Source organism: Pongo abelii, chromosome 18 (genome assembly GCF_028885655.2).
Source record: "Pongo abelii isolate AG06213 chromosome 18, NHGRI_mPonAbe1-v2.0_pri, whole genome shotgun sequence".
NCBI lineage: Eukaryota > Metazoa > Chordata > Mammalia > Primates > Hominidae > Pongo > Pongo abelii.
This window is the reverse complement of record NC_072003.2, coordinates 83998564-84024359: the sequence shown is the minus strand read 5'-3', so window position 1 is coordinate 84024359 and position 25796 is coordinate 83998564. Positions and strand designations below refer to the sequence as shown.

General features: G+C 51.1%; 1 protein-coding gene across 1 annotated transcript in view; it reads left to right on the top strand.

Moving 5' to 3' along the window:
- Positions 1-25796, top strand: part of COTL1 (coactosin like F-actin binding protein 1) — a 52495-nt gene that overhangs the window by 1017 nt on the left and 25682 nt on the right. The window lies entirely within an intron of this gene.

Sequence of the window (25796 nt, the reverse complement as noted above, 5' to 3'; positions counted from 1 at the left end):
GCTAGGAAGGGAAAGAAACTCAGCCGCGCCCTGCTTTCTCCCGCTATCATTGTCTGCCCGTGTGCTGATTTTATGTGATTTTTGACGAGTAGAATCAGATGCAAAAGAGTACACACCATATGATTCCATTTATAAATCCTAGACAAGTCGAAACTAATCTATGGTGTGAATGTCAGAATCGAGATTAGCTTTTGGGGGTAGATAGCCACTGATTGGGAGAGGCACACCACCCGGACTGCTGGGAGCTGAAAATGTCTCTGTAGACATTTGTTGATCTGGGAGGGGGTTATGCAGGTGTGTACCCACGTGAAAAATCATCAGACTGTATACTTAAGATTTGTGTGCCTTAGGCACTTCCCTGTGGTATGTGAACCATGAAAAGAAAGACCACGTGGCCGGCATCGCCATAAACCCCTCAGTGGTGGCAGAGGCTCTGTGATGTTGGTAATGGGACCTTTTAAAGAGATTGGAGAATGCGACTCCCTCCCATCTCTGGTCTTTAGTTGGAAGCAAACTTTCGGACAAAGGCAGCACAGCCCGGAGGTTAGGGTGTGGACCCTGAGCCAGACGGTGTGGGTTATTTATTTATTTATTTATTTTTGAGACAGAGTCTTGCTCTGTTGCCCAGGCTGGAGTGCAGTGGCACAATCTCAGCTAACTGCAATCTCCGTCTCCCGGGTTCAAGCGATTCTCCTGCCTCAGCCTCCTGAGTAGCTGGGATTACAGGCGCCCATCACCACGCCTGGCTAATTTTTTGTAATTTTAGTAGAGACGGGGGTTTCACCATTTTGGCCAGGCTGGTCTCTAACTTCTGACCTTAGGTGATCTGCCCACCTTGGCCTCTCAAAATGCTGGGATTACAGGCGTGAGCCACCACGCCCGGCCGACGGTGTGGGTTTGAATGCCTGAACGGCTGCTTCCTGGTTGTGTGGTTTGGAACCAGTTCCTTAATCTCTGGGGGTCTTGGCTTCCTCACCTGCACTCTCACAGTGCTGTTGTGAGGATAAGTGGGTGAGTATGTATAAAATGCTCAGAACAGTGCCTGTACAAGCTACATGATTGTTTGTGAAATAAATAAAAAGTACAAAATTGTGCCAGGGATCATGTGGGTGTTTCTTTCCTTAACTGCTTCCATAATCAAATTATATTTTGCATTTAGTTCAATTCAAAGGATATTTGTGGAGTGACTACTAGAGGATGGGTGATACTAAGAACCCGCGTGTGCGCGCGCGCGCACACACACACACACACACACACACACACACACACACAACTAAAATTACTCCTTGAACGCTGCCTGTAGACATTCATTCATTGCTTTTGTAAACAGTTGGCCTAAAATCGCAGCATAAAGCACTGCAACGATGTGGAGAGTTTGCAGGGCAGGATTTGAACCCAGGCCTCCGTCCCTCCGCCTCTGTGGTTGAATGCTTTTGCAAGGGAATAAGTGCAAACTCTTAACTTTCTCCCCTCCAGTTAGTGAACAGCCAGGAGATTCAGCAGTATTTCTGCTTTGCCGGCTCTGAGGCTATGCTTTACAGACCAGCTTCCCTCCCTAAATTCGGCTTATTTCCTCTCGCTGGTCACCCATCGCTCCCTTCCCCCATCAAACCATGTTCTGCCTCTGAAGCTACTGTTCTCTCCAGCAAGTAGAAGGGGATGAGGAAAAGAGCATCCATCCCATCAGGAGACTCCTGGCAGATGCTCCCAGGCCTCGGCCCACTCTGGTGTAGTGGGAGAACACTTCCCTCCTCCCACAGGCTTGTGGTTTTCTGCTCAGACCCACCCCCTGCCCCCCAGGGACGGGAGTGGGGAGTGGCGCGTGTCTGGCGAGGAAGCTAAAAATGCTCCCCTGCTGTGTGTGGATCCTCATGAATGGGCCATGAGAGCTTCAGCTGCAGTGCTTTCTTTCCCCAGCCATCTGTTGGACAAATGCATAGAATTATGGTTGCCGTGTCTGCTCTTGTTCCTCTCGGAAAAGCTTGTTCCTTCCTGCCGTCGTGTCCTCATAACCCAGGGACAATAGACTCAACACTGGCACTGGCTGGATAGTAGTCACCACACTCCATGTGCCTTATCTTGGTCATGCCTCAGAACAGCCCGGTGTGGCAGGTACTAAGGTTGTTCCCATTCTACAGATGAGGAAACTGAGGCCCAGAGAGGTTAATAGGCTTCCTCCGTTCACCCAGCTAGAAAGTGGCAGAGTCGGTACTTGAACCCAGGCAGGCTGGCTGGGGGTATGTGCTCTTGGCTTCTGAGGAGGTCATTTAGATTCTCACCTCTCGTGGGATTGCTTGCAGGTTGCAAATGACATGTTTGTCCGCTTGTGACGCAGAAAGGGCCCTTTTGTGGCCCCAATTCCCTGCCAGGTATCCTGACAGGCCTGAGAAGAAAGGTTCCACTCTGGTTCGGGCTTCCTGCTTCCAAACATCTCACAAGGTGGCCAACAGACTTGGAAGGCCAGAAACAGCACCCAGTTTCTTCCTTATAAACTCAGGGTGTGGGCCTTCCTGGGGTCCTGCTCTTCTCCCAACTCTCCCTGCTCTGGCACTCAGGCATTCTTTCTGAAACACCCCCTTCCCTGGCCCTCCCACCTCAGGCTACTGTCCCTTCTCCCCTTCCTCCCCCAGGGCTTTCCAGAATGGGATCTCTCCACCCAGCCTCCCCTCCTCATCTCTCCCCAGCCTCCTGGCCTGGCCTTTCCTCCCTCGGAGCTGTTTTCCAGAGAGCCACGGGATGTCTGTGCTGCCAGGCCAGTTCCCTCCCACCCCCGCACTCATCCTCCCCATCTTTCTGCCTGCTCTGGGTCTGCGCTGCTTCTTCCTGAGCTTGCCTGGCTCCCGGCCTTCCTCGCTGCCTGCCTGCCCCACCACTACCTCTGCTCTTGCTTCTTGCTCCATAGCTCAGTTCGCCTGGGATGGTCAGAGACCTTGCAAGGGCGGTGAGAGATGCCCAGTGCAGATTAATGTAAGCAGAAAATCCACTGTGGCCTCTAGGTTGGAAACTCCAGGGGAAGTTCTAGCAGCAGCAAAGGCTGCCCGAACTCCAAACAGCCTCTCCTCCTTCTCCTAGCTCTGTCTTCATCCTTCACCTCCATTCTTGCGGGGAGGGGGGAGGTTTAGCCCCGGGGCAGAGCCATCTTGGTGGAGAGATGGAGCAAGCCTCTTTGCCAGTGATTTTGGGGGTCCCTGGATTGTCTTTGGCCCTGAGGTCATGTGCCCATTCCTAGACCAATCACGGAGACTCTGGGTGGCCAGGTGCGGATCACATGCCCACCTCTGGAGTGGGTGGGGGGTGGGGCAGCCCCACCCAAACCAGGAGACTAACTTGGGGAGGTGGCTTCCTAGGGAAGAATGGCATGCCACTTTCACAAAAGTGTCCATTTGCCCCTTAACATCTCTGCCTTCTTCTTTATAGTAACAGTCTATTTGCCCTCAATCTTCCTTGTCTGGTATCCACTCTGTCCTCCCTTGCTGGGGTAATTCTTTCTACAGTACATTTCTAATCAAGTCACTCCTCTGCTCATTAACCTTCTATGGCTGCCTTCTGCCCATTGGATTACACTCAGGCTGTCTGCTTGGCTTTCTAGTCGGTTTGTCCCCACCCATATCTCCTCTCTAGTAGCTCCACACAGCCTCCCTCACACACCCGTGGCCCAACATCGTAACATTTCCCATCTTGGTGCTTTTGATTTTGGAGGTTTCTACCATGAGGAATTCCTCTTCCCCATCTCAACTCATTTAGGACTCAGCCGCCCACCTAGCTTAGTGTGATTCCTTCTTTATTTCAACTCTGAGTACACTTTGGAATCAGAAACACTCTAGTCCGGGTGCCATGGCTCATGCCTGTAATCCTAGCACTTTAGGAGGCCAAGGCAGATGGATCACTTGAGGTCAGGAGTTCAAGACCAGCCTGGCCAACATAGTGAAACCCTGTCTCTACTAAAAATACAAAAATTAGCCAGGCATAGTGGCCGGCGCCTATAATCCCAGCTACTCAGAGACTGAGGCGGGAGAATCACTTGAACCCAGGAGGCAGAGGTTGCAATGAGCCAAGATTGCACTGTTGCACTCTAGCCTGGGCAACAGAGTGAGACTCTAGCTCAAAAAACAAACAAAAAAAAGAAACATTCTAGATTGACATCTCAGCTCTGCTTCTCACTCACTGTGTGTGTGGCCTTGGGCAAGTGCATCCCTCCCTCTGTGCTTCAGTTTTTAGGTCTGTAAAATGGGGATCCTGACATTCCTACCTCTGAGGGTGGCTGGGAGGGTTCACTGAAGTAATGCACCTAAAATGAGAGCACAGGCCATGGTGTGTGTTGGCTATCCCTACCACTGCTTTTCTTTTTTTTGAGACAAAGTTTTTCTCTGTCGCCCAGGCTGGAGTGCAGCCTCTGCCTCCTGGGGTCAAGTGATTCTCCTGCCTCAGCCTCCCAAGTAGCTGGGACTACAGGCATGTGCCACCACACCCGGCAAATTTTTGTATTTTTAGTAGAGACGGGGTTTCACCATGTTGGCCAGGCTGGTCTCGAACTCCTGACCTCAAGTGATCCACCCGCCTCGGCCTCCCAAAATGCTGGGATTACAGGCATGAGCCACCGCGCCCGGCCTCAAATAATTATTTTTACTCTGATAGCACTCGTGGAGGCATTATGCTTTCCATTCGGAAGCTTTCAGTACACGTCCCTGCTCAGCACAAAGTAGGCACCTGGCCCAGGCTGGTATGCAATAGGCATTTGGCCCCATGTGGACACGCATCAGACCCTTGGCCTGGGTCCGCGTGAAGGAGCATTGTGAGAGGTGCTTAGCTCAGTGGTTCAAGGTTTGGGTTTTGTCCAATTGCCTGGGTTCAAATACCTGCCATTCATGTGCTCTGGAGCAGGTGAGTTACCCATCTGGTAACCTGCTACAGGGTGGTCATTAGGAGGATTAAGGAAGCAAGTCCTTATGCTGCTTGGGACATAGTGAGCGCTCTATAAATATCAATTACTGTGATTGCCATTTTTGTTTGTGGAATTTAAGTGATGTGGAAGTAGTGTTCAAGAGCACCAAGAAGATGGAAGGGGGAGAGATGATGGGAAGGAAATGGGTGCTGAGCTGGGCTGGAGGGTCACAGGTTCACCTGACAGAGCCACGGGGAGCCTGGAGCAATCAGGGCTCAGCTGGCAGAGGTGGAGGGAAAGGGGCCATTTACCACACCGGTCGTATGATCCACCTGACCACAGCAGAAAGGGCTTACAGCTCATGTATGTGTGGCAAGGCAGTGGCTGGGGCTGTCTGTGAAATCACATTTTGTTTCTGCACCATTCAAATAATATATATTCTTTGTAGCATACTCATAAACCAAGACTAAACCAAAAGAAGACAATACCAAGTAGATATAGTTCAGATATAGTTTTGCAAACACTCAGAAACTTGTTCCTTCATTCGTTTATTCCTTCATTCTCCTGTTTATTCATTTAATTCATTCAACATATGGGACTGCTACTCTGTGGGGCAGGATTGTAGGCACTGAGGATAAATATAGAAGCAGAAAAGGCCCCTGTCCTCGTGGAGCTGACATTTCATTGTCATCTCCCAGGACAGACCACTGGTCTCATTTTTATCTATATTCTTGAAATATTTTTCTGTATGTAATTCTACTACAAAAGGGGATCATAGATATTTTAGAGCCACCTCCCCCAACAACTGTAATTCCGAAGTTTCCTCCCTGTCTTCCCCTCTTCTTCTGCAATACCAGTTTAAAAATGACCATGTAGTTTCTCTCATACAAATGTAACATTGTTAAACCAATCCTCTATCCATGGACCTCAAATTATGTGTTGCAAGCAGTTTTATTTTAGAAGGAATCCAGGCATCTGGGAATGAGTCCAGTTTTCTGTTGGTGCAGATTTTAGAGCTGATTGGTTAAGAACATCAGTGGTGAGGCTGGGGTGTCTTGCTTTGAACAGCCTTGCTGTGCTGTGTGACCTTGGGCAGATCTCCCAGAGTCTCTGTTTCCTCGTCTGTAAAGATGGGGATAATGATTGCATGTAGGTTGCTGTAAGGATAAACTGGCATGTTCCATATACAGCTTGTAGAGTACTGCCTGACACAGAGTAAATGCTTAATAAATGTGGTTATTGTTAAAGTAGCACCTTCGGAAGATGTTACATATCAATGGATAGGTTGAAATAAATTTGAGATGTGGGGTGGTTACCAGAAAAAGTTTCTTCATGAAGGGCAGCATCAGCTTGGTTGGAGGCAGGTGCCCTGTGACATTTGTTGGATGATGGTCTGGGTGGAGCTGATATTCCCATGAGGCTCTGGTCAGCCAGTAGTGTTTAACCCAAAATGTAACAGAAAGAGAAGTAGGGATTGATGTTTTTTTTTCTGTCCAGCATTCCCTCCTTTGGGGGAACCTCTCCCTTCCATTTCATAATAATCCTGGTCAGCCAATGTAGTTCCTCTGAGAGTGCATATAACCCAGACCTGTCCAATCAGAGCAAGCCACTCTTCTGCTAACTGATTGGTTCAAGGGCCCTTGTGACTCAAATCTAGCCAATCAGATTCATCCCTGAGACTTTGGACAGATTTGTTGGTAAAGAGTCTTTTTATCTTTCTCTGGGATTAAAACAAATAAGAATAATGAGGGCTTGGAGCTCACAGGGCGTGTCTACCATTTATAGAGAGTACCTGTCTGAGAACTCAGGAACAGAGCCTGGTGGTGGGGATGGAGACAGGTGACGTGCCTTAAAACTCTGGGATCCAGCCATGCCTGAAGCTTTCTCTTTAGACAGTTCACTTTCATGAGCCAAGTAATATTTTTTCTTAGGCCAGTGTGAGTGGGTTCTGGATTTAGTTTCCATCTAAAAGAGTCCTGGCCATAGTCTCCAGGTTAGGCAGCTGGACACAGTCTCAGAGGAGAGGAGAATCCAGGCTGGACAAGGAATTTAAAGCCTCTCATGTGAGAACTGACTGAGGAAATTGGGCATATTTAACCTTGTGAGATCAAGAGGAGAGATCCTTGGGAGACACGAGTGTTTTCTTCAGATGTTTGAGGGGCTGTCATGTGGAAAGTGTGGACTTCTTGTGTTCCTACCCCCACACCAACCCTATGTGGTAAATGGGACCAGGCAGTAGGAATTCAGGGATAGTGTGTTAGTCTGTTCTCACGCTGCTATGAAGAAATACCCGTGACTGGGTAATTTATAAAGAAAAGAGGTTTAATTGACTCACAGTTTTGCATGGCTGGGGAGGCTTCAGGAAACTTACAATCAGGGCTAAAGGGGAAGCAAACACATCCTTCTTTACATGGTAGCAGGAGACAGACTGAGATCCAAGTGAAGGGAGAAGCCCCTTATAAAACCATCAGTTCTGTGAGAACTCACTATCACCAGAACAGTATGGGGGAAACTGCCCCCCCGAGTCAATTATCTCCACCCCGTCCTGCCCTTGACACTTATTACAGTTCAAGGTGAGATTTGGGTGGGGACCCAGAGCCAAACCATATCAGATAGATTTTGGGTTGACCTGGAGAGGAAGAGGCCCTTAAGGTAGAAAGGGCTACCAGAGGAGAAAGTGAGGCCCCCATCATAGGAGGTATGTCAGGAGAGTCCGACTAACCACTTGGCATAGATGTTGAAGAAAGGATTGAAGGAGGCCTTCCTTGCCTCTGCACTCTCCTGTCTCACAGCCCTGTTTTCTGGCCTGCTATGCCTCCAGGAAGACTGACTGGCCTTAGTGCAGGCCTGGGGGATGCCTCTCAGAGGTGGGATCAGCCCTATCTGGATGACAGAGACTGAGAGTGGCAGAGAGGTGGTTCCTACGGAAAACTGGAGTATAGTTACCAAAAGAAGGGAGCTGGAATGCTAAGGAGTCAAATTCACTTGCTGTCTGTGACCCCTGCATATATGGCAATACAACTCGCAGAGAGTTGGCAGTCTATTTATCGTGCTGTTTTGCACCTGAATATTTTTCCCTAGCTGCACATACACACACGGGTTTCAGAAATTTGGGCGAGAAGGGAAGGAGAGAAATTGCTTTCTTTCCTAAGGTCTAAGGGAATGTGACATCAGAAAGAAGCTCCAAAATCTCTGACAGGGCTTTGGGCAGTTATAAAGTGCTGAACAGCCTGTCCGTTATGCATGTGACAGACATTTTATTGAGTTCCTACTTTGCTCCAGAAACAATGTTGGGTTTTTAATTTAATTTTTGAGACAAGGTCATGCCCTGTCACCCAGGCTGGAGTGCAGTGGCAAGATCTTGGCTCACTGCAACCTCCGCCTCCCAGCTCAGGCTATTCTCCTACCTCAACGTCTCCAATAGCAGGGACTACAAGCACCTGCTACCACGCCTGGCTCATTTTTGTATCTTTTGTAAAGATAGGGTTTCACTATGTTGTCCAGGCTGGTCTCGAACTCCTGGGCTCAAGCGATCCACTTGCCTTGGCCTCTCAAAGTGTTGGAATTACAGGCGTGATCCACCCCGCCTGGCTGGGTTTTTGTTTTTAAGTGGTACCCTGAAGGGCTGCTAAAACATTACCTTTGTAATTTCCTGCACTATCCAGTCTCCCATTGCCTTCTTTGCCCACATATCTGTTGCTGGGAGGCCCTGAGCCACGCTGCGTAGCTTTTTTGTGTATCCACAGGGGTGTGGGCTTTGTGGTAGCTCTTTCAGTCTACTGCATGGTGATGTTTGTGCTTTCTATTCTGTTTGTGGCCGTGTCACCACAAACAGAAAATGATGAAGGATGATAGATGTGTATCTTCCTGGTAAGTACAGTGTCTCAAGTTCAAAAAAAGCATTCCCTAAACACTAGTTGAATTGGGTTTTTGCCCCTTGAAAATATTCAGAAATTAATGCAAACTTTTTGAAAGCATCGCTTACAGGTTTGATAGGTGTTATAAATACCTCCCTGTCTCCCATCCTTTCTTTACCCCATTTCATTCTGGTGCCCACCCACACCGAGAGCATGGAGCTCTATGTCTAGGTCTTTGGTAATGTTCCGGTTGCCAGATTTAGTGGTCATTTCTTTGTCTCTGATCCACTTTACCTCCCTCCAGCATTTGCCAGTGGCCAGCACCTCCTGAAAAGATAGTCCCCCTCGCTTGTGCTTCTGCTTCTGCATGGCTAGACTTGCCTAGTTCTCCTTTTATGTCTCTCTCCTGTCATTCTCACTTCCTTCTGCTGCTGCTTCTGCTTCCTGCCCGATAAGTCTAGGCATTTCTTAGGGCTCCACCCTTGATCATGACCTTGTCTTCTCCAGGACATTTCTTGAGCAACTACTATATGCCAAGCCCTTTGCCAAGTACTGAGTTGAGTCCTTTCCCTGACCCCAGTGAGCTTGTAGTCCAGGCCAGGGGTGGCTTTCTAACCTTCAGCTCAGGTTGCTCCCCCGTCTCCCACTCCCAACACCTTTTCCCCATAAGGTCCAAATGCTCAGACATGACATGGGGTGCCCTTTATGACAGGTGCTGGCCAGCCAACCCCTCCAGTGTGTGTCCCCAACACACACGATGCTGACCTCAGGGATGCCCAAGTCCCAGGCCCTACGTAGGGGCTTTGCGTGTGTTAGTTTATCTAATTTATCTTCTCTCTGAGGGAGTAATGAGCAGAGTGACACCCACAAGTAGAAATTATCCCCACTTCACTGAGGAGGAACCTGACATTTTCCTTGGAGATCCAGAGTCGCTTGCTGGAGATGCTGCAGTTGGGAAGAACTGCACTTTGAATCCAGATCTGTGTCCGAGGCTCCCAGCTCTTCCCCTGTGCCGCGCTGCCCTGCCTTCCTGCTTCCCTAGGCCTGTGGACTCTCTTCCCTCTGCCTGCACTGTCTTCATCTGTTTCGCCTTCCTGGAGGACTCCTACACACCCATCAAGGCCCGGTGTGAATGTTCCCTCTGCTCAGATGCCCTCCTTGTCTTCGTGGTGCTGGTGTCCCGTGTGGTGGTCGTTTGCATGTCTGTTTCTTCAACTCCTTGGTGAAGTCCTCCTGGAGAGAGGGACTTTGTCCCTTTGGTGGCGGTATCCTTGGTGGGGAATCCCCATCCTTCATGGTTAGCTGGCTGCAAATCTCTTCCCCCCATGGGTGTGTTGCTCCCTTGAGTAGGCCCAAGTCATGGGCTGAATCCTGGGTCATAGGCTTATCCCAGCAAGTGCTGGCTGTCCACCCCTTTGTCTCTTGCTTATAGAAGAGAACCCATAACGCCTGGGTTCAAATTTCAGCTCTATTTCTTATGAGCTGTAGGCGCCTGGGACAGAATCCTACAGTTACTGCTGTGGGCACCTGGGACAGAATCCCACAGAGACCCTTAGAGGAACATGGAGGGTGCAGCCCTGGGAGGCAGGGGCACATAGCCACCGACTCTTATCCCCCATTGGTTGAGGGGTCCTTTAGGGGCTTTAGGGTTTCTGCACTCCAGGCTGTGCCTCTGTGAGGCTGAGCAGCTAGACATGGCAGGATGTCATGGTGTACCCAAGTGGCTATGCTCACAACCACTGAAACCAGACACGGCCTTCGAGAAGGTGACAAGGAGTCAAAAAGCATCTCCTTGCAGCATTTAGCAGTGCCTAAGATCATAGCCATATGTGCTATCATGTGACTTTCCTGGGAGCATGTTTATCGTGTGACTTTCCTGGGAGCATCCATGCCCCATGGGGCAACCAGGTCAGCTTTGTTCTCTGCAGTATTGGCAGTGCTGGGAACAGTACCTGGCAGCCCGCACAGATGTCGTTGAGTAGGCAGATGAGTGACAGTCCATGTAGATGTCTGAGAGCTAAGCTCACACAGGAGGGCCCGCTGTCCCCTCCTCCAAAGTAACAGCCCAGTGGCCCACAAGGCTCCCGGCTGCTACCACTGGCTATGTGACTGCTCTGGCCCCAGGCCTCTTACTCCAGAGCCCAGGCATTGCCACCTTCCTCTCCCACTTAAACAAGTGCCTGTGACTTTTCTGATTCAGCTCAGTGGCCTCAGCAGTGGCAGGTCCCCAGAGGCTGGTTTTTGAAGGCAGGCATGGCACCTCAGCATTTAATATTTTATTTCATGAGTGCATTTTGAAATTAACCTGCCATAGATCTTGTTTTTAGTTCTGTACTTAGTTTATGGTCATCACGCTTTTCTTCATGCACTTATTCTTACTTTGTCTTCTATGTACTTAGGTAAGCTTCCTTGTCAGTAATAAATAAATAAGTTGATAACAGCAATGGTTAACAGTGGACCTTTATTAGGCCAGGCATTAGCCAAGGTCCTTGTGTTAATTTCCTATGGCCGCTGTAACAAATGACCACAAACTTGGTGAAGTAAAACAACATAAATGCATCATCTTATAGTTCTGGAAGTCAGAAGTCTGACATGAGCCTCACAGGACTAAAATCCAGGTGTGGACAGGGGTGCTTTCTCCTGGAGGCTCCAGGGGAGAATCCATTTTCTTGCCTTCTTGTGCTTCCAGAGACTGCCTGCATTCTTTGTCTTGTGGCCGCTTCCTCTGTCTTCAAAGCCAGTAGTGGCAGGTCGAGTCCTCATGATGCCATCTCTCTGGTTCTGGCCCTCCTCCCCACCCTTCCCCATTTAAGTACTGCAGTGATCACATGGGTCTCACCCAGATAACCCAGGAGAATCTCCCATCTCAGGATCCTTACCTTAATCACACCCTCAAAGCCCTTTTGCCATGTGAGGGACATATTCACAGTTTTGGGGTTTAGGACATAGATGTCTTAGGGGCCGTTGTTCTGCCTGCCACAGTCACTTGTGATTTCATTTAATACGCGCAGTGACCCAGCATCGCGGGCCCTGTTCTTATCCCATTTCACAGCCGAGGCAGTACGCAGGCCGGGCTGCAATTCTTACCTGGCGCGTGTGCTTCTCACCCCCACTCCTGACACCCTCTGCACCCCAGCTTGCAATGTAAAATCTTTGTGAAACAATAAGGGAAGACCACCGGAGGCTCTTTTGTGGAACACCGAGGGGCAGATCTAAGGCCCAGGCCCAGGCCCAGGCCGTGGGGGAGCTGTGGGACTGTTTAGAGGCCACTGTTGTTTAGAGGCCGTTTCTGCCATTGTTGTTGACACGGAAAACCTGTGCGTGTGTCTGGGGAGCAATGCTCCTTAATTCCTGAACCCAAGTGTTCCCTCCTGCCCTGGAGAGACTTTCCCAGGAAATCCCGATTTCCCTACTACTTTGCCGGAAGGGCTCGCCTTTGGAGGTCTGATCTGACCCGGAAGCACTTTTCTCCCCGTTTCTGGCTGGAATTCTACCCTACTTATAAAATGGAGTGTATTGTTCATGGCTTGCAAATAAAAGCTGCTGTCGCCTCAGGCGGGCCAGGGGTCAGCTGGAGCTGGGGGAGGGGTGAAAAGAACCTGGCTTCAGATGCAAAGAGCCGGGCTCCTGGCGGCCCCTGTGTGACCCCTGCAGCCACAGCCCCCTCTGGGCCCCTGCCTAACAGAGGGACAGAGAGAGGGCTGTGTCCATCCTGAAGCTCTCTGGATTTGGCCAAACCTGGCTGCTGTGTGGCCCATTCTTGGGAACACCACACTGTCTTCCTGGATGACTTTGATCACTCATCCCCCCAACAAATATAAACTGAGCACTCACGGTCTGCTGGGCACTCGTGCTGGGAGAGCTCAGTGGGGTGCATCACCAGGCACAACCTTGTGAATGGACCGAAAACCACTGAAATGTACACTTTAACAGGGTGCAGTTCATGCTGCGTAAATAATATCTTAGGTTTAAAAAGCGTAAAGAAAAAAGGAGGATGAGGCTCCTGGGTGGGCAGGACGGCAGGAACCTAGTGGGGCCATGGTGTGGGGGCCATGGGGGGGGAGCGTGGTTGGGGAGTGAGGGTGGAGAGCAGGGGGTGAGGGCTGTGGAGGGTGAGTGTGGGGTGGGGAGCAGGGGGTGGGGGCCGTGGGATGAGGGCTATGGCCAGTGAGTGTGGATGGGGAGCGCAGGGGTTGGGGAGTAGGGGGGGAGCATGGGTGGGAAGGCGGTTGGCCATGGTGGGGCAGCGGGAGGGAGAGGGGAGTTGCAGGGGCAGTAGGGAGCGGGGAGCATGGGGTGGGGGCCATCGGGGAGGAAGGTGGGTGGGGAGTGGGGGGTAGAAAGCGGGGGGAGGTGGGTAGCTGGCAGGGCCCAGGGCGCAGTGGCCCCGGGAACCATGTGAGGCCTCCGGATTTTCCTGGAGCAGCGCGCATTTTATTCTGATCACTTTTGTGTCATGTTCTCCTAGAACTTTGCCTTGGCCCTTTCTGTGAGTCATTCCCAGCTGGGCAGAGTCTTATTCTGCCACTTATTCTGCGTCCCCAGGCGTGATGCGCCAACCCCACAGGCCCTGAGGGGCCCCTTTCCCTGAGCGCAGCCCTGCCTCTCCCCTCTGAACTCCCGGCTCCCCCATTGCCTCCATTTGCCTCTTATAGTCTGTTGCCATTGTCACCGTTTGTCCCAAGGCCGCCTTGTCCTTATCATCCTCACTTAGCGCTTCTCAACACTTTCTGTGTGCCAGGCCCAATTCCCAGGGCATCACCCCCTCAGCTGGCTCTGATGAGGATCAACGTGCTGTGTCACCGATGAGGAGACCTCCAGGGGGAGGCTTGCTGGTCCCCTGGGCTCTCAGTGGGTCCCCCTGTGTTTAGGGCAGAGCTGTGATGCTGTGTTGTACCCACGGCTGGGTTTCCAGTGTGTTCACTCAGAGCCTGGCGCAGAGCCCTGGCTGAGTCACTCTTTGTTGCCTCAGTCCTTTGGGAAGAGGGGAGGTTCTGCCTCGGATGTTGCATGGGGTAACGAATAAGTGAATCTGTAGAAGAGTAAAGTGAGTCAGCCATCCCCGTGGGGGCTGGTGTGCGCAGGCTTGCGGGCTGGAGTGTTGTTAAAGCCCACAGGGAAGGAAAACCGGCTGCAAGTCTGCCCCCGCCAAGCAGGGGCTCCCAGGCAGAGATGGAGAGGCCTCCGGGGAACGGGGGGGCAGAGAGGGGAAGTCGCTGGACCATTGTCACATGGGAGGAAAGGGGCAGAGCCAGGACCTGAATCCTGGTCTCCAGGCTCTCGTGCCGCTGAGGTTTCAAGCCAGCTGCATCCCTCTGGGCTACCGTTCTTGGTGCATTTGAAAAGTGGAGAAGCAGCTTCCTCGTTACGCAGGCATCGCTGACTCTGGCATCGCTGACTCCAGCAATGCTGCCTTTTTGGCCTTCCCTTTCCATGCACTTTTTTTTTTTGAGATGGAGCCTGTCACCCAGGCTGGAGTGCAGTGGCATGATCTCAGCTTACTGCAACCGCTGCCTCCTGGACTCAAGCAATTCTCCTACGTTAGCCTCCCGAGTAGCTGGGATTAGGTGTGCACCACCATGGGTGGCTAATTTTTGTATTTTTAGTAGAGACAGGGTTTTGCCGGGTTGGCCAGGCTGGTCTCGAACTCCTGAGCTCAAGTGATCTGCTCTCCTTGGCCTCCCAAAGTGCTGGGATTCCAGGTGTGAGCCACCGCATCTGCCCACATGCACTTTTATTAAACCACAAATTTGTCAAAACAAATCACTTGTTATGTCTGTCCATATCCATTAATTCCTGCCTGTCTATTCATTCCTGCTCTCTGGGGGTGGAAGTCACACTTTAAAAATCCTGAGAAGGAATTGGTTTTATTCTTTTTTTTTTTTAATTAAAAGAAAAAAAGTTTTTTGAGACAGAGTCTCACTGTGGCCCAGGCTGGAGTGCAGTGGTGCGATCATAGCTCACTGCAGCCTCAACCTCCTGGGCTCAAGCGATCCTCCTGCCTCGGCCTCCCAAAGTGTTGGGATTACAGGTGTGAGCCACTGTGCCCATCTGCTTGGTTTTACTCTTATAAAATGGCACCCCCCCCCCCCCGTTGAACTGAAGCGCAGCTGCAAATTTGGAACTGAAAGCCTCTGAGAAGTCAAAGATGCCATGCAGATGCCCTTCATTTATTCAGGAAGTATCTATTGAGTACCTGTGGGGCATCGTCTGGGTGCTTTGGATGTGCTAGGGAACGAGATTCCTTCCCTCTTGGAGTAGGGCTGAGCAAACTGAAGGAGGCCTGTAGCTCATTCTGAGCCTTTAAGCTCTTATTTTGCACACAGTTATAATCAACTGCATCATATGCCCTTCTGGCTTGTGGTGAGTCAGAAACAGAAGGGCTGGTGGAGGAAGGGGTTTTGAACTTGCCAGCAGAGGCTGTTGCTTTGTCTGGAGTTCTGTCACAATCTCTCTCTCAAATTGTTAACAGGAACCCTCTTTGTCCTTACCCTGTTCTCTGGAGGAACTCTGAGTCATCCTTCAAGACCCTGATCAGGATGGGTGCGGTGGCTCATGCCTGTAGTCCCAGCACTCTGGGAGGCCAGGATGGGGGGATCACGAGGTCAAGAGTTCGAGACCAGCCTGGCCAACATGGTGAAACCCCGTCTATACTAAAAATATAAAAATTAGCTGGGTGTGCTGGAGCATGCCAGTAATCCCAGCTACCCGGGAAGCTGAGGCAGGAGAACTGCTTGAACCCGGGAGGCGGAGGTTGCAGTGAGCCGAGATTGTGCCCCTGCACTCCAGCCTGGGCGACAGAGCAAGACTCTGTCTCAGGGGGAAAAAAGAAAAAGACCCTAATCAAACATCACCTCCTCTGCAAAGCCTGTCCTGGTCACAGCTGCCCAGGCAGAGTGGATTTCCTTCTTTCCTTGATGCTCCTGTAACTGCCAGTCACAGCTCTTTGCCATAGCAGTAATGTCATGGTATTCACACACTACATTTTTGTTTGCCATGGTAGACTGTATATTTTTTGAGGGTAGGGATTCCATGTTTTTCAGCAAAATCCCTATATCACAGATTGCCAGTAAGTGTTTGTCAAATAACCAACCCACAGCGATGGAAGAGGCAGCACAACAGTGAAAAGCAGACACAAGAGTATAAAGCAGTGTGTGCCAGGGCTGTTCAGTGATTGGGAGCCAGACACTGAACCCCTCAGTGGCCCAGCGTCTCCTTGTAGTTGCTGTAGATACTGTAATAAGGTCCTCAGAGCCTCCAGGGACTGCTTACAGCCACTCTTCTCTAAGTCAGAGGGTGGAGTCAGGTCTAACACACTAACTCCCATTTAAGGAAGTAGAGAATTATCATGAAAGAAAGTGCTAGTGCTTTGTCATAGGGGGAAAACCTTTAGCTCTTGGTTTAATTTGGGTATCCAGATCAGCTTATACCCTGGAGGTTCTGCTGAAGTAATCATCTTTCTTTTCCTCTGGCCATCCTGTACTTCATTTTCTTATGTTCTCTGTCAAGCTAGGAAAGCTGGGTCATTCACACCTAGTGAAAATGCAATGAATCGGGGATCATTTGAGGAGTCTCCTGTGTTGGATATCAAACCGCATTTACAGTGTGAGCTCCAGTGCAGAAACGATGTGCCTACATGCAGATACCCACACAATGCGGATCACATAAAGAAACAGAGCCTTGGCCGAGCGCAGTGGCTCACGCCTGTAATCCCAGCCCTTTGGGAGGCTGAGGCGGGCAGTTCACCTGAGGTCAGGGGTTTGAGATCAGCCTGGCCAACATGGTGAAAGCCCGTCTGTACTACAAAATTCACAAAAACTACAAAACTTAGCCGAGCATGGTGGCAGGCGCCTGTAATCCCTGCTACTTGGGAGGCTGAGGCAGGAGAATCGCTTGAACCCAGGAGGCGGAGGTTGCAGTAGGCTGAGATTGTGCCACGGCACTGCAGGCTGGACAACAGAGCGAGATTTCGTCTCAAAAAAAAAAAAAAAAAAAGAGCCTTTATTCATGCCGTTTAAGGAATAAACCAAAAGGAGTTTATTTCTAGAGTAATGGGTTTCAGTTTTTACACTTTTTAATATTTTTGCAAAGTTTTTTGAGCAGGACAGGAGGGTGTTTTTGGTTTGGTTTGGTTTCTGTCAACTGGGGGGAGTTATGAAAGTCACTCTGAAAAAAGACAGCAAGTGATACAGTGAAATGAGGCCTCTTAGTAAGGAGAGCTCTCCCTTCAGCTTCAGCAACGAACCTGGCCCCTTCCAGCCCCAGCCTCAGGCCCCCTCCCTCTTACAGACGTGGGTGCCCGCTGAGCCCTCCTTCCTCTTTGGTGGCGTGAAGACATTTCTCCTTCCGCAGCCTTACCCTCTCTCCCCTTAGCAGCCTGCTAGAAGCCAGCCGCTGCCATGGCGACTGCCCAGCTGTCCCCTTGCTCTGGGCAGCAGGATGTAAGAATTCTTTCCCATTTCCTTTCATCCTCGCTCCAGGGAGCTCCCTCGGTGGAAGCTGACAGCTCAGCTTTTTGGTGTGTGGGTTGTTTTTTCCCTTCCTGAGCCGTGTTTGCATAACCTCTCCGGAGTCTCTGTAAAGTTAGGGCAGCTTTAGAGTGAGCTGCAATCTTGCTGCTCTCTGGGGCAACTTCCTCCTGTCCTCCCCTTCCCCCTTTCTTTGGCCTTGCTCTAAAGTTCAGTGTTAGGTGGAAATTCTGAAATGATTCTCTCTTGTTTCTTTCCATTGGCCCACAGATAACGTGTAAGGTGCCTATGACATGCCTGGCATGGTGATCAGTGCTGGGGCCATAACAAGACCCAGACAGATGTGAAAGTAGCTGAAAAGATCAGAAGGACTTAACGCTAAAAGGTTTCTGGGGTGGTGGGGGATCCTTAATTTCTTCATTTTGCTTTTTTGTGTTTCTCATTATTCTACACCTAGTATGTGTTTTTGTAACGAAAGAAGGTTGTTCAAAACATTTGCAAAAGTATTAAGAAAGTTACGCAGTGCTCGGCCCATAGCAGATCCTCCTTCCTCGGGGGTTTGGTCCTCCAGCCACGACTGGCTTTGGCGATACGCAGAGGAGACTAGAATCTCTTTGGGGAGAAGGCAGAGCCCCCAGTCAATGTGGATCCTGTGTCGGGGCCGCCCTGGTGAGAACACTGAGTGGGCCTGGTCAAAATCTCTTCCTCAGTGCTGACCTGAGCCTGAGATTTCAAGTTTGGGTGGGAGGGGGAAGGGGGGAGAAGGAAGGGGGGGGAGGGACAGGCCTTCAGAGCTTAGTGGGGACCATATGCCGTTTGTAACTTTTGGGGAATTATTAGAGCGGCTCATCCTGGTGGCTTTGGTGATTATAGAGAATTCTTGCCTTTACCCCCCTTCCTAGCCCCTTTGTGGTCATCCTCTGTTTCTGTTGTCACTGGGTTTTTTCCCACATCCCCATCCCTTTGACTGCTCAGCAGCTCCAGCTTGGTCGTCCCCCCGACCCAACCCCGCTTGGACCCCTCCTGCTTGCTCCCCCCCACCCCCCGCAACTTGGTCCCCGCCGCCCCCACTTGGTTCTCCCGCTTGGTCCCCTGCTTGGTCTTCCTGTGTGGTCCCTCCCACCCCCACTGTCTCTCCTTTACCCCCTCTGGGCCTTTCCCTACCCCATCCCTCTCTCTTCCAGAGAGGTCGGGGTTGGCGGGGGTGGGGGGGGGTGGGGGGGGTGGGGCGGCGGGGAGGAAAAGGGGAGGAGGCACAGATGGGGAGGAGGTGGGAGAGGCGTAAAGGCACCTCCAGGGCCCAGGGGAAAGGTCAGAGGAGAGCCAGGAGAGGGAAAGGCTGGAGAGAAGAGCATGTAACGGCCACCAGGGCCAGCTGCTGAGCTCACAGCTCTGCGCCAGGCGGTGTCCTGAGAACGTTAGGATGCTGATTTGTTGACACAGATGAACTTACTTAGTAAATGAAGGCAGAGAACCTTGAAGAGATGACCTGGGCATTGGACTGAGGCTCCCTTTACCTACCTGTAGGGCCCTACCTGGGGCTTCTGGGTCCCCAGGGGTCCTTTCCAGGAGCCAAAGCTCCATCGTTGGCCTCTGATGAGGCTTCGTAGACCAGTGGAAGGAAGGGTCAGGCTCTTTTGAGAGTGGAGTTTTGTTAACGTTGAACATGACAGCTGTGTCAAGGCTCTCTCTGGGTGGGAAGGGGAGGGCATCCATCGTCTCCAAATCGGGAACATCCAGCATACAATTGGCCTGGGCTCTGAATGCATGACACCGACCAGAAGGAAACCACGGTCTTCAGGATGGGGCTTCTGACCTTGCTGTGTCCTCAGTGACGGTGGCCCTGAGATGGGGCTCAGTGTGATGCTATGATGCGCATCTGAATCCTCGTGGCTTATGGGCAAGCAGAGGAGCTAGAGGCAGCACAGGCAGAAAGGCCTCCTGGTACCCAGGGCTGATGCTCAGTAGCTCTCTTGCTAATGATGGCTGTTCCCTCTCTTGGGGTGTGGGATTTTGGGGAGGGAGCACTGGAGGGACTGTCCTGGTGGTCTTTGATGGGCGTGTTCAGGAACCACGGACTCTGCAGGAAGCAGCTTCATGCAGTCACTTGCTTAAAATAAAAGGCAGACAGGCAGCAAGGAGGGCGTGGGGACTGAACTCTGAGCACTTCAGCTTTTCTGCCCTTGAGACCTTTGTCTCGTCCCCTGTCCCAACAGTGAGTTCTCACCATTTCCTCTTCTCCACGTCTTCCTCTAAGTCAGTGGGTCTCAAGGTCTGGCAGCCTCAGAATCACCCTGGGGCTCATTCGAGCACAGTTTCAGAGCTCCACTCCCAGTGTCTGGATCAGTAGGGCTGAGTGGAGCCTGAGTACCCACATTTCTAATAAGTTCCTGGGTGCTGTGGTGCTGCTTGTCCAAAGACCACGCTTTGAGAACTGCTGCTCTAGACTTCAGCAGCTCTGCAGCGGGCAGGGAGGGTTGTGTGGCTCATTCTCACTTCACCTCTCCAAGCCTCGGTTTCTTCACCTGTGAAATGGAACTGCGATCTGTGCTGCCCTCACAAAGGAGAAGAATCTGCAGTGTGCAGATTCTTAGAGTGGGGCCCGGTCCCTCATAAGTGCTTAGTAGACTTGGGGCTCAGTTACCTCCCAGACCTTCACTGTCTTCCATTTCTCCTCAAGAAAGACTCACAGAAGGAGTGACTCCGTGACTGTGTGCCTCGGAGTGCCTCACTCTGAAAGCCAGAGCTGGATGCAGAAAGTTGTCCCCATTCTACAGCTGGAACAGCTGAGGCTCAGAGCATGAAGCACCCTCATCTGATGTTCCATAGCTGGAAGGAAGCCAGCTGGGATGCCGCTGCTGCTGGGATGCGGCCCCTGCTCGGATGATGTGGCCCCGGCTGGGATGCGGCCCCGGCTGGGAAGCGGCCCCGGCTGGGATGCGGCCCCGCCTGGGATGCGGCCCCGCCTGGGATGTGGCCCCAGCTGGGGTGCAGCCCTGGCTGGCTGATCTCTGGAGTTTGTGCTCTTCTCAGTGCGCCAGGTTGCCTTAGCAAACAGTTGTGTGTAAGGGGTGCGAGGTGCCAGGAGATGGTGAGAAACGGAGGGCAGACTCTGCCCACCTTGTTAAGGACAGAGCAGTGGAGAGTTGTGAGTGCAGGGGCTGGTGCGCCAGTGTTCTGTGCTGGTAGCTGGGATCTCCCAGGGAGCGAGTGTCAGGGGAAAGGAGAGGACGAGGTGGAACGCTGGGGAGGGTGTGTGGAGACAGAGCGGGTGGAAGAGCCAGGGAGAAAGTAGAGGTCGGGATCAGCGCTCTGAGAACCAAGATGGCACCGTGCCCTGGGTGCCATGGGAAGGGAGAGGTTCAAGGAGAGCAGAACTGACGATGGTGTGAAACGCCACCAGTGGGCATGGAGAAGGTGCTGTTGGCTTTGGCAATTAGGAGGCCCCTGTGGACCCCTGAGGGCAGTTTCACTGTAGAGGTGTTGGGGGTCAAAAAACAGCAATGATTCCCATCAGCCAAGCCCTTCAGATCTCATTTCTTTTTCATGTAATCCTCCCAACCACTTTATGAGGTAAGTATTTGACCCATTTTGTGGATGACGAAACTGAGGCTTAGAGACATTCAGGACTCTGGTCTGGGTCACAAGGCTAGTACATGTGGGGGTAAGTTTCTAAAGGATTCTGGAATTTGAACTTGCACCCTGGACGTTGCAGAGAAGGTTAAGGGTATAGACCGCTCCACTGTGCTGAGGGCTCCAGCAGAAGGAGCTCATGGCATCTGTCTCTGGTACCTGTGTTTGGGTGAAGTCCTGGGTCCCCCGTCCCCCACTGGGGTTGCCCAGTCTCCCTGTCTCCTCTGCCTAGACCTGGACTCTCAACCTCAGTCTGAAAAGATGGACCACTGGCCCTGTTAGGGACCAAGTGGCACAGTGAGGGTGATGGAAAGCCCAGGTACCAACCTTCTTCTGGGCTGTTTTGCCATCCTAGTGCATACACATACACACATACACACACACACACACACACACAGATAAAACACACATACACATACACAAACACATGAATATATATACACACATATATATACACCTGTACTCACAAATATATATATATACACACATATACAAACACACCTATACACATATATACACATATTATACACATAAATATATGTATATATACACATACACAAATATACACACACTCATCACACTAATATATACATGATGGCGTTTCTCTGTGCCCTTTAGTAGATATGCCAGTGTTCCTGTGTACAGGAGTGACAATAGCCCGAGGTAGACGAGGGAGCCTAGGGCTCCCCACTGCTGATGTGGGGCTGTGACTGCCACTGGGGTTTGTGGGCCCGATTTGTTCAGAAGAGGGAAAGTAGCTGAACCAGGGATGAAGAACTAGAGCTTCCCCTTCCACTGCCCAGTGTGAGGTCAAAAGGGGCTGAGAACCTCCTTCAGGGTGAGCGGGGTTGGGGAGAGGCCTCCAGTCTGCTGGGCAGCTGCAAAAACGGTACGCAGACCAACAGGTTTTCCGTCTCCGACTCAGCTGACCCATCACTGTCGTGCCAGATCTCTAGCAGCAAACATTTGTAAGCATAACGTGACTTGGATTTTCAAAAACAGGCCTGTCAGCAATCTTGTTGACCAAACCATTGTCAGATAAGCACCCAGCAGTCACCTAGCAAACCATGTCACTCTTTACCCCACTCCCCCACAATCATTTAAATGACATCAGGCTGTGGTTCTGGAAGGTTCCCAGTGTCCTTGGGGTTGGGGGTGTGACTTACTTATTGTACATCTATCTTGTGCCAGGCCCTGGGCTGGTCCTTGGGACACAGGGACAATGCTTGTGGTTCTTCAACAAGAACCTGTGACCCTCCAGGGGCAAAGGGTGTTGCCCAAGGTAGACCTGGGGAGGTCTGAAAGAGGGGAGGGTGGATGTGGAGGGTTGGAGGTGCGCAGAGCATGGCCGGCGTGTGGAGGCACTTGGCAGCCAGCAGAGAGGGCAGACACTGGAAAAGCCATGGAGCTCCGCAGAGGAGCCGGCGAGAGCTGTGGGAGGGGGCGACACTGAGAAGAGAGAGGCTGGGAGAGCTGGCTCAGCCCGAAGGCTCGGCACTGGGCTGAACACATGGTCGGGGTCCCCAAAAACTGCGTTGGCCCAAAGCAGGGCTGGTAACTTTCCTCCATGGAGGCTTGGGCCAGGGATGGGCAGTTTGGATCCAAGTCCGGGCTGACCAATGTGGAAATGGGAACCCAAGAGCGGTTACCATGGAAACAGACTCACTGTGTTCTTTTGCTTGTGAAATGCAGTTGGAGGCGGATGTTCAGCCCCTCCTCCCCCTCAGGTCAAGGCTGCCATTTAATTAAGCACTTTGGTGTTGATGCTCCGACAACACTCCTCACAACAGAGCCCTGGCTTCCCAGATACCGCGGGGACTGCTGAGAAATGCTCTTGAGCTAAAGGCTGCTCCCCCACACTCCAAGTCTGCACCAGCCGCCTGTGGCTGTGCACTTTGCACCTTACAAGTGAGGAACTGCCGTCTCTTGCACCAGTCTCGTTTCCTGTGCGCGGTGGCCACCTGGCAGCCCCGCCCTGTGTCAGGAGCTTTAGGTTGAAGGTTCCACCCTGACGGGCTAGGTGGGTTTTGTAGCTTTCACTTTCAATCATCATGGTCAGCTGATAAGGGAGGCGTGAAATCACCCCATTTTGGAAGGATCCCAAATGTCTATCAACTGATGCACTGATAAGCAAAATGTGCTCTCTCCACGCAATGGAGTGCTGTTCAGCCATAGGAGGAATGAAGTGGTGACCCGCACACGCGACAGCAGGGATGAACCTTGGAGACGTGACACTGAGTGAAAGAAGTCAGACCCCAGAGGCCACATAGCGTATGAGTCCATTTCAATGAAATGTCCAGCACAGGCCAATCCATACAGACAGAAAGTGGAAGAGTGGTTGCCAGGGCCTGGGGGAGTGGGGTGGAAAATGGGGAGTGACTGTTCTTGAGGACAGGAGTTCTCGTTGGAGTGATGAAATTAGATAGTAGCGATGATGGCACAACATTGTGAGGGTCCTTAAAGCCACTGAATTGTATGCTTTAAAGTGGTTAAAATAGTGAATTTTATGTTACGTGACTTTTATCTCAATAAAGAAAACAATGTGTTTTACAGGTGAGGCAGCCCCGGCTGATGTTTGGGAATTCAGGCACAGTCCCCAGGGCATGGGAGGTGGGGCTCTCACCCCTCGTGGTCTCCTGTGCTCTCGACTCCTCTGTCCTCACTTCTCACATCCAGTTGGTCACCAGGCCCTGTGGATTCACCTGCGCAGTGTCCCTGAGACCATCCTTCCTTCTATCCCTGCTGCCTTGTTACCTACTGACCCCTAGATGGCCATGGCCTGATGGGGCAGTTCCCTGGAGAAAGGGGGCTGAGCACACACACCCAAGGTGTCCAGGCCCTTGGCTCTGGCCTCACTGTGTTGTGACTCTGGCCACATCACGTGGCCTCTGAGCCTCCAGCCCTTATCAATGAAGGTGATTTGGATGTTGATGATGAAAGTGGCCATGACGTTTCTACCTCATCTGCCTCCCAGCATTGTTACAAAGACCAAATGAGATGAAATAGAAGCATGTTTTGTAAACTGAAAAGTGCTGTGCCAATGTGAGTGGTGATGATGATCGGTTTCCTTTAAGAAGTAAGTGTTGTGGAGTCGCTGACCCTGGACGGCAGTTAGGATCTCGCATTCATGGTCTGCTGAGAGCTGCGTGTTCCTTAGCTCCCGGGGACAAATGGATGACCCATTAGACCACCTGGCCTCTTGTTGAAGGCGAACTTGCTGGTTACCCCTCCGGTTTTGGGATAATCACCAGGAAGTGAACTTGTCAGCTCCAGGCCTGTGTCTCCTTTAGACAGGTGGTTTGTGTCCTTGGGTCTTGGTGCTAACTTACATGCTTTGTGTGGGACTCTGCAGGGACGTACTTAGATTCTATGAAGAAATGCAGATTGATTTTTTTTTTTTAAACTCAAAGTGTGATCCTTTGACCAGTAGCATCAGCATCACTGGGGAGCTTCTTAGAAGCGTAGACCCCAGACCTGTTTAATCAGAAGCTGCATTTAGGAAGATTTCCCCAGTGATTCAAATCCACGCAATGTTTGAGAAGCAAACATATCGCTCTACGGTATCATTGAGTGCCTGAGAAACCCTCACACCAGCAACTAAACGCCCTGAGAGAGCATCAGTTTATGCAAGTGGCTAATACAAGGTGAATGACTCCAAACCAGTGGCATCCCTATGTGCCAGCAACCACCAGTTAGGAATTGTAATGAGATCTTGGTGATAATGGCAATTAAAATATGAACTATTTGTGAAGTAAGCTGAATAAGGATATGTGATCCCCTCAAGAGGCACAGAACTTTGTTGGAAAACACAAAAGGGGTCCCAATTAAATGGGGACACCAACAGTTTACAGCAGAGGTTCTCAACTGGGGGTGTTCTGCCCCCTTTGGGGGACATCTGCAATGTATGGAGGCATTTTTGTTTGTCATAACTGGTGGGGCCAGGTGAGGGGTGCTGCTCAGCACCCTGCAATTTACAGGACGGTTCCTACCAGAGAGAATGATCTGGCCCCAGATGCCAGTTGAGCTGATGTTGAATAATTTTGGTTTATCCTAGTGGGGTACACACGCACCCGCATGCACACGCACACACATGCAATGCACACACACACATGCACGCACATATTATTTTATTTTATTTTATTTTATTTTATTTTATTTTATTTGAGACAGGGTCTCCGTTGGCCACCCAGGCTGGAGTACAGTGGCGTGATCTCTACTCAACTGCAGTCTCAACCTCCTGGGCTCAAGTGATCCTCCCACCTTACCCTCCGTGGTAGCTGGGACTACAGGTGCCCGCCACCATGCCCAGCTAATTTTTTGTTGTTGTTGTTAGAGAGGTGGTTTCTCCATGTTGCCCAGGTTGGTCTCAAGCTCTTGGGCTGAAGTAATCCTCCCACCTTTGCCTCCCAAAGTGCTGGGGTTACCGGGGTGAGCTACCATACCCGGCCAATACACACATCACTTTAAAAATTCAAAGATATCAGGCTGGGCACGGTGGCTTACGCCTGTAATCCCAGCACTTTGGGAGGCTGAGGTGGGCGGATCACGAGGTCGGGAGATTGAGATCATCCTGGCTAACACGGTGAAACCCCGTCTCTACTAAAAATACAAAAAATTAGCCGGGCGTGGTGGTGGGCGCCTGTAGTCCCAGCTACTCGGGAGGCTGAGGCAGGAGAATGGTGTGAACCCCAGAGGTGGAGCTTGCAGTGAGCCGAGATCGCGCCACTGCACTCCAGCCTGGGCGACAGAGCGAGACTCTGTCTCAAAAAAAAAAAAAAAAAATTCAAGAATATCAAATGATATTTTGATAATACAGAGCAGTGGAGGATGGGGGAACTTAGCATAGTGGATTGTGAAACAGATTTTAAAGTCATGATAATAAAAACAGTGTGGCATTGAAATAAAACTTAATGTGGATCAATGGAACAAAATAGCCCTCAAAGCCATTTTAATAAA